The 11,518-nt window shown below is 32.1% G+C and overlaps 1 pseudogene; it reads left to right on the top strand.

The window, feature by feature from the left end:
* The first annotated feature begins 3,212 nt into the window (after positions 1–3,212).
* Positions 3,213–10,341, top strand: LOC121392021 (annotated as a pseudogene).
* The last annotated feature ends 1,177 nt before the right edge of the window (positions 10,342–11,518 follow it).

Below are 11,518 nucleotides of genomic sequence, written 5' to 3'. Positions count from 1 at the left end.
TATATTATATATATATATAATCATCAGAGTAGTCCATCAAAACTATGGTATTATTTCCATTGATTTCATGAAATCGCTAGACTTTTTAGTGAATTTATGAAGTCCCTAAGTGAAACAGTGATTTCACAAATTCCCTGAAAGTTTCAGGGATTTTGCAAAATCCCTATATGCACAATCTTATTGTAACATTATATACATGTATGTATATAATTAGAAGATTGTAAGTTTAATTTATTGTAAAATTGCAGGTACAAAGAACCATATGACTAAGGAGAATAGGTTCTAACATTTATAAACTCAGCAAATATAGATATACAATTATACATGTATTAGTGGCTCTACTAAAGCAAGATGCATAATCAAAAAATATACTGCAAAATCCTTTAAAATTTGATTCATCTACTAATAAACATATCATCTTGTTTACATTCTTTGGGAGATCTTTATTACTTGTATCGCAGTTTGTGTTGCTATTGTAAATAAAAGCTTGAACTTTTTACCTCAAGTAATTGTTGCACATCCGGATTGCACTATGCGTACTTCTGCAATTGTTAAACTTTGTAATACATAAAAACAACACCTACCAAAATTTGTCTTTAGAAGCAGTTCCTTTCTTGTATGCTCTCTCTCTCACTACAGCAATTAATTTTTAATTAACGTTATTCACGTGATTAAATTATTACTCAGAAATAACCACAGTTCATCAGCGTTCTATATATATGATGCATTCAAGTATTAACCTTTCAAGATAAGGTTAACTTTAAACTATTAACCATCATATCATTACCTTTTTATAATAAATCAATACTTGACCCATAGAACACAATCAACTTGCATTCTTTTATAACATGAACCAATTGGTAATGTTGACACATGCTGATCAGCTATTCTATGTACATTAAAACAATTGTATTTGTAGAGAAGAATAACTAAAATAGCAATGAACAATCTATTATTTATTGTAAGACTTGATTGCATTCATTACTTTTTACAAAAAGAAATCATAGCAATGTGAGTCAGCTAGGTAATGATGCTATTAGAATTTTATATTCTATACTTATAGAATGTCCAAACACATTTAAAACTACTTTTACCCAATGAATTCTACATTCGTAGCACAGCCTTGAAAGTAACACATCTATATATTACTGTAACATCATGTGGTGAATTCAGCTAATAAATAGTTATTTTTGTTATAAATGAGTTGATTATCATGCAGGCATACATGTGTTAGAGAACTATCTCAATGGAGTAGTATTAGGACAGCCCTTCCAACCACTTGCATACTCTATGAGTATTGAGGATAACAGCATTAAACTCTATGAGTTCATTTCCATTGAAACTGCGTAGTAATCAAAACAGCAGCTGTTGTTATGCTTTCCAAATTATATATGTCTTTGTAGGATTTATTTTCACTGTTTACAACACAGGAGATAAGTATTATTGGCTTCAAACTAACAACACTGAACCAAATTGAAATTACAAAATAGATGTCTTTATACTTATTATAATGATTAAATAATGTTGTAAAATAGTTACAAAATATATTAGTAATCAACCTAACAGCAAACCCAAGTGATCATCAATTTTGTAAAACAACTAATCTGTTTCAAATGTTTAAGAAATCTTTTACCCAATCTATGTCAGCTGACCATTAAATACCTGACAGACATCGAGTAATAATTGTTAGCAGAGTTTAAGCAACGAATGATTGTGAGAGAGTATAATATAACAACAATAAATATAATCAGAAATAGCAAGTCAACAAGAGAGAGATTGATCAATAGACATATATATAAAATACAAAAATCATTCATTTTATATGGCATCATTTACAGGAAGTAATACATAACTATGTTTACATAAATGGTAACACATTCATACTTATTAAATCACTATTCTCCAACAATAATAATCTTACATAATGTTCATATCAACATCATGCTGTAACATGACATACATTGGGTAAATATAAAGATGGCTTAAATCATTATGGTAATTTATAGCTTAATATCTAATGTATTTGACACAATAGTCTTAAAACAATGCTGTCATCTCTTGTCTTTAAACTTACAACTTATTAAAAGCTGTGTCGGTCTCCAAGATGGGTCAAGTCTTTAGCTTGGTTCAAAAATTACAAAAAAATAGTTCAATTTACCAACTTGTTAGACTAGTTTATCATGGAAATTTATTTTAACTAACACACAACTATGTATTATCTTGTCCTCTAATACCATAAATAATATGTGTTTACTGAAGTCCATTATAATTATAACTATTTAAAATAAATATTACCGCTAGTCGGTGAAGTCATATCAATCTAGCTAGCAAGCAGATACATACTCATAAATTCAGCTTGATATGATAGGAATAAAAATATTCTAACTTGGAAAACTTCTTTTGTTACCCATCAAATTCATATGAGGCGCTGTTAGTGTCAAAATTGAAAAATTTTTATGATATAATAACTAAGTAATTATTTATTAAATAACTGTTGATTTACTTTTTATTTATTTAATAAATCATATATTATTAATTATTTTACATTATTTACTAAATCATGCATGAGTTAGTAAATCACAAGTTATTTAACAAATAACGAGCATTAAAAAGTAAATCGTAACATGCTAACTGTACCATTGATTGAATTCAATTTTGACAAAAAAATTTGCCCCATAAATTCATAGTACATTGTGGCGATGTATCAGTAATTAAATTTACGGTATTTTGTGAGATCCCATGTCCATGCAGAGTTAAATAATACGTTGGTGCTACTGCTTTTTGTATATAACGAAATATATTGGAAACTAGATTTTTCCTGTTGTCTTTTCTCTCCCTCCTTCTCAGCGTTCTGATTGAATTCACCTAATCATGGCAAAAGTGAAAAAATGTTTATGCCGTGTAGCAATTACTTGTTCAATAATATACTTTATTTATTTAATAATCAGACTGAGTGCAATAATCACAATAATCGTTATGTTGGGTTCCCTAAACAAAATAGTCATTCTGACGATGAGACATTGGAAAGTGGTTATAAACATGGAGCTGTAGCCAGTGATTCTCCTAATTGCTCTAAAATAGGAGTGGCAATACTAAAGAAAAATGGATCGGCTGTCGACTCAGCAATAGCAACTTTGTTCTGTATAGGAGTACACAATTTGCAATTGGCTGGCATTGGAGGTGGTGGTTTTCTTATGTACTATAATTCATCCATGAAACAAGCTTTTGCTATTGATTTTCGTGAAAAAGCTCCTCAAGAAATCCCTGAAAATGTGATGAAGATGTTTAAAAATAATTCAGACTCTACAAGAAGAGGTACGTTATGTGTATATTTCTTAAGTACTTTATAAGTATAATAGGTGGATTAGCTATTGGTGTACCAGGACAAGTCAAAGGATTGTATGAAGCCCATCAACAGTTTGGTCGCCTATCTTGGCAGAGCTTGTTCAACTATCTATTGAATTAGCTGAAAAAGGTGTTGAAATTTTACCATCAGTAGCCAAGAGTATAGAAGAGGGATCTGTTTATAGTAACTTAATGAAAGGAAATTTTCCAAATTTGAAGTTAGTTAGTGAAGTTTAGTATTGATAAATGCAATGATTTTATGCAGACAATTATTAATAAGTCCTAATGGTCAAGCATTAACTGTGGGTAGCACTTTGAAGCAGCCTCAGCTAGCTACAACTTTAAGAGCTATAGCTGAAGAAGGACCAGACTACTTTTACAACAGTAACTTTACTAAAAAATTGTTAAAGATTTGCGTGAACAATACAATAGCATTTTAACATTGAAGAAGATTCAAAACTTATACTGCAAGTTACTCGACCTTGTTAATGAGCCGTTTTGACAATAACATGGAAATTTACAGTTTTCCTCCCCCAGCTAGTGGTGCAATGTTAGCTCTAATATTGAATATACTAGATGATGGTAAAAAAACTAAATGATCATTTAAAAGTTTACTTAAATGTTTTTCAGGTTACCTTCAGACTGGAATTATTTTAGAGCAAGGCATATCATCGTATTGTGGAAGCATTCAAATTTGGCTATGGCCAGCGTATGTTTTTAGGAGATCCTGACTTTAATAATACTATCAATGAAGTAAGATACATAACTTTTATCAAACGTAATCTGTATATTAATAGGTTGTGAAAATATTATGTATGTTAACACTTCAGAAAGGATGCGTGACCGAATTAATGATACAACAACTTACGATGATACTTACTACAAAGAACACTTAGGATATAATCCACCATCTTTAGAAACTACTCATCTTTGTGTGCTGGATGACAAGGTGATGGAGTGGCAATTACTAGTACTATAAATAACCAGTAAGAAAAAAAGGAAAAAGAGATTTATTAATAAGATATTCTTAGTTTTGGTAGTTTAGTGCGATTAAGTGGTGTTCTTTTAATAATCAAATGGATGACTTTAGTATACCAGGAAGAAATAACTCCTCTGGATATCCTTCTTCTGAAAGTAATTACTTACGAGGTGGCCATAGACCTCTTTCATCAGCAGTCCCTACCATCATTACTAAAAATGGAAAGATAGTTATGATTGTCGGAGCTGCAGGAGGCATGAAAATACCAACCAGCAACAGTACAGGTATATATATGAGAGACCAATTAAGTGTATCACTGTAGCTTGTTAGCATATGTCAGCAAAAAATGTCTGTCCCAGTCCACTAAAATAGTAACACTTACATTACTCATAATGATATGAGCGAGCTAACTGATACACAATAATTGTCGAACTCTAATTGCAAATCAATTCAGATTATACTTTTCAGGTTATATTAAATGTGCTCCAGTTTGTTATGTCATTAAATAAAGCAGTATCAAGTCCACGATTGCATCATCAACTTTTACAAACAATGTGACAGTTGAAAGAGATTTTTCCTGAGTCTTTACATTGAAAAGCTACGAGAGCTGAATCATATAATTGAGTTTCCACGATGGAACATTAGGAACTGTGCAAGCTATTTTTTAAAACTAATGGAGAGATTTATGCTGTGTGTGATAAGCGAAGAGATGGTCAACCAGCTGGTTACTAACTAACCCACATGATGATAAGTATTGTGAATGCTATTTCTTATAGTTATTAATAATCATTTGTGTGTTAGCATTTCATTTAAAAGAAATAGTTAAAAGAGATAAGTCATGGGCTATCATAGTATGCTCAATATGGATATGCTTGTTCTGACTTTTTTAAAAACATATATAGTGCTACCAATTCAGAAATGCATAACTATTAAGGTTTGTTAACAATTAATCATTTCATTCGAGTAAAGATATCTTTATGTACATACAATAATGAAGTAATAACATCCTCATTGCAACATACCACAGACATTACCCTTTAGACTTTTATCTGGCTTCAGTAGTAGAGCACACACACGACTGACTAACTTACAAGAGCCTACAATATGCTAACAAAAGGTGGCATTTCTGTGCATAGGTGATATTTAGTAAGATATTATAGTTTATAAAAGATGAAAAGTGTTGATTATATACATCGCACACTGAATACTGAATAATGGCCTACAATAAGCCTCACAATAGACAGTGTCTGAAGTACATTTTCATCATAACTGTGAAAATATGATTCCAAGAACATAGTCTTTAAGTCCTTAGCTTCACATGTCTGGTTTCTGTTCTTTGAAAGTTAGTCTATAAAATTAATAATATGATTAATATAAATTGTTTTCCAATTACTTACTTGTAACAAAGCTCTTTGCTTTTTGTCATAGTTAGATTCATTTCAACTTTTTCTCTAGTTGAAGCAGAACCTTCGAAAATGCCGGCTATGGCTTCTTTGAGAGAAGGATGATTTCCCTGTATTTGTATAACCTAAAAGAAGAAATAAAAATTAACACATTATTCAAAAAATATATAATTATAATCTTAGTACCTTTTAGTATGTAGATTAACACATACTTACACTAGTGTAATTAATACTTTCATTGATGAACAGATATAATGCATAACTAAGTTGGGTAATTTAAACAACTTCTACTTTTAGTTGTCACAGAAAATCTCAGTTCAAATATATGAGCAAGCAGACAAACAATTTTGTGTCAATATGATTTTGATAATATAAAGTCTATATTCAACAGCTGGTCAGTCCAGCTTAACTCTTCTCATTCCATTCTATACCTATACTCTCATACTCCATTCTGTTTCATACCCATGCTACATGTCATAGATATTGTGGTATACACGATCCAGCAGCTGTTGTAATGTGTACCTCTACTAAAAAAATGGTTTTGTAATGGAAGAGGCAACAAATCAGGAAGGTCTCCCATGCATTCTCCTTATCTTTGATTTTTAACCCATTTTCCTCCAAATAGGCATATCATAAATCATCTTGTTCGTGCAGGTTGTCATGAGATTATACTTCATAAGGAAGGACTACTAGGAGAGACAATACTAGAATGTTATAACTGTGGTTGTAAGAATGTATTTAAGTTAGGATTTGTACCAGCTAAAGTTGACTCTGTTGTCATGTTGCTATGAAGGCAAGGAAATTTAAGAGTGACCATCTACATGTATATGAATGACATTCTTTTTGTGTCTCTAGACACCCTTGTTCACAATCTAAGTGTCGAAGATTTGAATTGGAATCTAGCAAATTGGCAACCACTAATAGTTGACAGGTCCAGTCTTGAATATCATAGATACATATATGTCTATTCACCTTGTCTCTTTACAAATAGTATGTGTACAATTTGTACACATACACATCAGTGTTGTTTCATTAACTGCAAGGGATGTGGAAATATATTTTCAGTCTTAGGACAATTGTCCTATGACTGAAAATATCTGCCGGACATATCTGTTTTGATATTTTTGTGTTTGGACATATTCATCATAACTTTAAAATGGCTAAATCTTCTTGAGCAATGAAATATGCAGCTTCAAGAAGTGTAATCATTGCTTTATCAGTTAGATCTGTGGCAGAAGTGAACATTTAAGCAGCATTGAAAGATTTTGGATCTACATGTAGTAAAAAAATTCTTCTTATGATGTTTTTGACAGAGCTACAGTACATAATCTTGGTACTGCTGTCATAGAAAAAACACGAAAAATCTTCCAAAATAAGATCTCACAAACTGCCTACTATCAGCTTCATCGTCATTTCTTGCTCGTTTGAACGACGTATTGGCTGTTTGGGGCCTGCTTTACTCCTGGCACATGCACATAGCTAACTTATTATGGGGGTGGCTATGTTTGTCCGTTTCTGCTGTGGCTAAAGGTTAAAATCGAACACAATGGATATTTTGTGAAAAAAAACGGACAATGTCCACCATGACCGGCTATTTCTACATCACTGATTAACTGTAACTAAAACTAAAAGTACTTTGATTGTTTTCACTATTAGTTAACTAACTACAACTAACTAAAGGGAATTTTTGTCTATATATCCCAAACATATCTGTAAAAAAAGCTTCTATAATCTTTTATAATACATCCATAGCGATCCATAAGTAATTAAAATCCTTTAAAGTGAAACCAAACCAATTAATTAAATTAACTAAAGGAATTTTATTACTATTTAGCACAGATACAGTAAGATGTCAATGATGTCATGTACTGTATTATGGTATTCAAAATAGGTTCAGTCCACAATGTCAACTCCCATAATTTCAGAGTGTTTTTTTTCATGTAGACCAACTCTAGTAATTACTGAATTCTTTATAATAGAAACCATTGGAAAGATAAGAACTAATTAATTAGTCTCTAGTGCGTATTGTGATGATACTTATTATATATAATAGTATATATATATAATCTATATATATATATATATATATATTATATACTATTCCAAGGTAGTTAGAGTTTGACTAAGAATAATAAACTAATATAAACTAATAATATTACTAGTACCTAGTCTAAACAGACCAGCTTTCCCAAACATTATAGTAAACAAGTGTTGTAAACATTGTAACCTCATTTGGCTGAGGAACCAAGTTTATCTTACTAGCCATCTACCTCTATCTACAACATTGGAATATGCTAATATAAATTTTGTATTCACTTGTCTGAGGAATGAAATCTGACCAGCCAAGACTACAATTAACCTTAGTTCACATAAAAATGCACAAAGCACACACTTGATGACAATTTGACACATTGATACTTTTGAAGTTGACTAACTAATACTAATTCTTGAAAATTGCAATTGGGAGACCAAGGGCTAGGTCCAGTTTGGATACATTTAACTGTAATGACAATCTAAGGAAAATGTTTGTTGTATTGAGAAAAGCTGAAGGAATTTCAGGAACTAAGATCAATGGTAAGAACAATAAAGCTAAGCGTTAAAAGAAAAAACATCATTAGCAAACGTTAAAGCTTGAGAAGCATCCATTAACAACATTACAATACCTTCCTACCTATTATTAACTATTGTGTGTATTATAACTAACTAAAATTAGTAGTAAAGAATGCTAAAACAAAATTTTCCTAAACCAAAAATTAACTGTAACTAACAAAAAGTAAATGCTATGAGTAAAACAATACTACCACATGTTTACACACACATATACCAGAATGTATTCACACATAGATGTTTTTTGCCGTGGTTAGTTAAGATCCCATCTCATCAAGATCAAGCCAGAGCTCATCAGATCAGTGCACAACAGATTCAAAAGCTAGAGGAGTTATGGAAATTTATGAAAACAGATTATGAAAAGAATCTCAAAAACAGTGTCTGACATATGATAATATAACTGTACGCTGGGATATTGGTCTGAAACAAAAGAGAATTGCTTATTTCAACTTTCCAAGATGAGATGGAGGCAAGTTAGTCTAGCAAATTATTACAATATATATACTTCTCCATGCATGTACACACATATTCACACAGCAGAAATACATTTTATAAAGGGAGATGAGTTACGTCTCAGGTATGTAGGCAAAAGTCCATTTAGCATGGGATGGGATAGGTCATGTGACCAAAGTACCTAACAGTAAGTGAACAATCTTCACATATAATGTGTTACACATGTAATATTACGGTTTTGGTGATGAGGTGGGCTTCAATTACATAGGAATGTTGGTATACCTGTTGATTGTACTCAAGACTTTTGTGTTGACTTTGTTTGGAAGTCCTACATCATTTGATAAAATGCAGAATACACTGAACAATGATAGCTGTGAATGTGAAAAGTGTATCTAGATATCTATATCATCGTCTGTTAGGACATGAGTAATAGAAGAACCACAAATTAACACTCATAAAGCAGTACCCCAAACAGTAAGTACATTGTATATGTACTAAGTGTGGTAATCTTCTCTCTCTCTTCCTCACTCTCCACTTCAGTCTTTCAGCTCCTAATCTTCCCAGGTTAAACAGTTGTCAGATCTTTGCTGTTAAAACAATCCTTCAAAAACCTCTAGGTTTGATCCAAGGTCCTCCTGGTACTGGAAGACTGTCACTTCTGCTACTATTGTCTATCACTTAGCTAAGATGGGATTGGGTAAGATAATGTAATCAATAAATATTAATAAGGGTCTTCCTCTTTTAGTCAAGTTTCTAGTATGTGCTCCTAGTAATGTAGCATTTGATCAGTTGACAGGAAACATTCATAATACTGGACTCAAAGTTGTTAGTGTTTTGTGCTACATCACGTTGAGACCATTGATTCTCTAGTCTCCTTCTTAGCATTACATAATCAAGTATTCCAACTGGCTAAGATTGATATTACAAATCATTTCGATGTCATGTTGTTGCAACATTTAGTAATCCTGAGTTTAAAAAAGCTGCAACAATTGAAAGATGAAAAAGGCGAGCTCTCAAGTTCTGATTGGAAAAAGATACTCAACTTTAAAGAGACAACTCGAGAGAGAACTCCTCAATAATGCCTGTGTAATTTGTTGTACTTGTATAAGTGCTGGTGATCCACGACTAGCTAAATTCAGATTTAAAATGGTTCTTATTGATGAGAGTACACAGGTAGAATGTATTGCTTTGAACTGAAAAGCTCTCACTCTCTCTTTCTTTCTCTCAGGCCACAGAGCCAGAATGTATGGTGCCTATTGCAAAAGGAAGTAGGCAAGTGATATTAGTAGGAGATCACCGTCAACTGGGACCAGTTATTATGTGTAAGAAAGCTGCAGAGTAAGCCCATTGCCATCAGTACAATAATTATCTCTTAGTTAGTGCTGGTTTTATCTCAATCTTTATTTCAGAGATTGGTTCTCCTGGGTGTAAAACCAATACAACTAATTGTTCAGTATCGTATGCATCCATCATTGACAGAATTTTCCCTCTAATACTTTTCTATGAAGGTAAAGTACAAAATGGTGTGTCACATGCTGAGAGAGTATTTGGAAAGTAAGTGTTTTATGTACTATCATGTGTTATTATAAGTGATTGTTTTTTTAGCTGTCCAAGTACATTTCCCTTGGCCTAATCCTAAAAAACCAATGTTCTTTTGGTGTTTCTAACTACTGGTCAGGAAGAAATCTCTAATAGTGGTACCTCTACCTCAATATGGTTTTGTTGTAAAAATGAGTAAAGGTATATCATTTTCCCACTATAGGACTGAGGCTGCTAATGTGGAGAAAGTAGTGACTAAACTCATGAAAACTGGTGTCAAGGCTTGTCAAATTGGGGTCATTACTCCCTTACGAGGGACGCGTGCTTATATAAGTCCAGTATATGCAATTTAATAAGAAAATGTCTCAGAATTGTATGAAGAGTTAGAGGTAGGCAAATGTTGATGGCCTTTCAAGGACGAGAGAAAGATTTTATTATTTTATCTTGTGTTCGTCTCTAATGAACTTCAAGGTATTGGATTTTTAACAAGATGCCTGTCATCTCAATGTTGTCATTGACACGTGCTAAAATGAGTGATCATCATTGGTAATGCTAAAGTACTTTCTAGAGTAAGTAAGTAATACTCCATATAATGTAAGCATGATCTTATTATTATTTAACTGAACATATCTAATGACAAGGTGATCCTCTAATTCCTTGTACTTACACACAATGGTAAAGAGGCTCCCCTTCCATTATCATCATTATCAGTTTTAACTTGAACCCTATCAGATGTATGACCAACATTGTTAGTTTATTTCTAATAAACTAAATTTGTGTTATTATTGTATCTCCTTTAGATGATGAGTACTATAGATCACATTATGATCACATCAGGTTATATGGGTCCTGATCATAATGCTGCTATTTCACTCAGAAAGCTTCAATGAAACTGTACACACAGTCTGTTTTATGCCACCTATCTACCTCCTCCACAACATTATTATAATAAAATCAAGGTAGTTTAATGATCGGGATCGGATTTACTCTAAACAGTGTGTTTTACATTTATTTTCATATATCATCAGATCCCTAATGTACTAGACCCACATTCCTTTGCTTCTAATCTTCTATCAATAGTCAGACCAAGTCACCAAGTAGGTTATTAGTATCAAGCTACTAGCTATAGTGTATGGATGGTAGTGTATGTGTGTGACTATTTACTCACTCAAGAACTTGACAATAAGTCAAC

This window comes from Gigantopelta aegis, unplaced genomic scaffold, assembly GCF_016097555.1.
Source record: "Gigantopelta aegis isolate Gae_Host unplaced genomic scaffold, Gae_host_genome ctg3265_pilon_pilon, whole genome shotgun sequence".
Classification (NCBI taxonomy): Eukaryota; Metazoa; Mollusca; class Gastropoda; order Neomphalida; family Peltospiridae; genus Gigantopelta; species Gigantopelta aegis.
The sequence above is the reverse complement of the archived record's forward strand: the minus strand, read 5'-3'. Positions and strand labels throughout refer to the sequence as shown.